Here is a 1,048-nt window from a genome sequence, read left to right on the forward strand (position 1 = left end):
ATGGTAGAAGTACTCTAAAATCTTTTTTTGAGACAGATTCTCACTATGTCACCCTATGGTAAAGTGGTTAGAGTACTGTGGCGTCACAACTCACAGCAACCTCCAACCCTTGGGCTTAAGTGATTCTCTTGCCTCAGCCTCCCAAGTAGCTGGGACAACAGGCTTCTGCCACAATGCCTGGTTACTTTTGTTTGTTGTTATAGTTGTCATTGTTGTTTAGCAGGCCCGGGGTGGGTTTGAACCTACCTGCTTCAGTGTATGTGGCTGGTACCCTAACCACTAAGCTATGGGTACTGAGCCAGGACTCTAAAATCTTGACTGTATAAAGGAAAATATTGATCCATCCTATATTCACATTCTATGCCAGCATCATTTTCTCTATGGTTACAACAGGAATGATAGAGAGGGACAAGTATTTTATTTCAGTTATGCTCTAGAAGCTTGTTTCAAATACAGATTCTCAGACCCCACACCAGATCTCTTGAATCAACATCTACCTTTTCACAAGTTTGGAAATATGTGTAGGCATTACCTTTTTACAAATGCTATCTACAGAGTAAGCATGTTATAATAGTAAAATAAGTCAGAGATAGAATTAGAGTATATTACATGTATGCACAGATTGATTTTCATTTTATTTTTACTGCTGTCTCAATTCCTAACTGATGAGTGCATCTTCATATGCTACATATGAACAGGTTAGAATTATTCCTAACATTTCAGGTATTGACTTTATTTCTAGAAGATTTCTTGAAAAATTAAGACAAACACTGAGAAGGCAAAAAACAGAACTAACACATCATTTAACTACGTAATATATTAAAAGAAAAGAAATGCTTTTTTATTTTTTGAAAAAGCATTCCTATGTGTGAATGCTTAAAACATAGGAGAAAGGTTAAATAAACTTGTGACATCCCTACCATAGGTTAAAAATTATCTGACACAATAATATTACCATGAAAGTTATAATAAAGATGAAAAAGTTTGTGACAAATAGTAAAAAAGCAAATTTATGTGTGTGTCATGATTACAACCATGCAAATGAACA

Source organism: Otolemur garnettii, unplaced genomic scaffold (genome assembly GCF_000181295.1).
Source record: "Otolemur garnettii isolate 467f Iridium unplaced genomic scaffold, OtoGar3 scaffold00328, whole genome shotgun sequence".
Taxonomy (NCBI): Eukaryota; Metazoa; Chordata; class Mammalia; order Primates; family Galagidae; genus Otolemur; species Otolemur garnettii.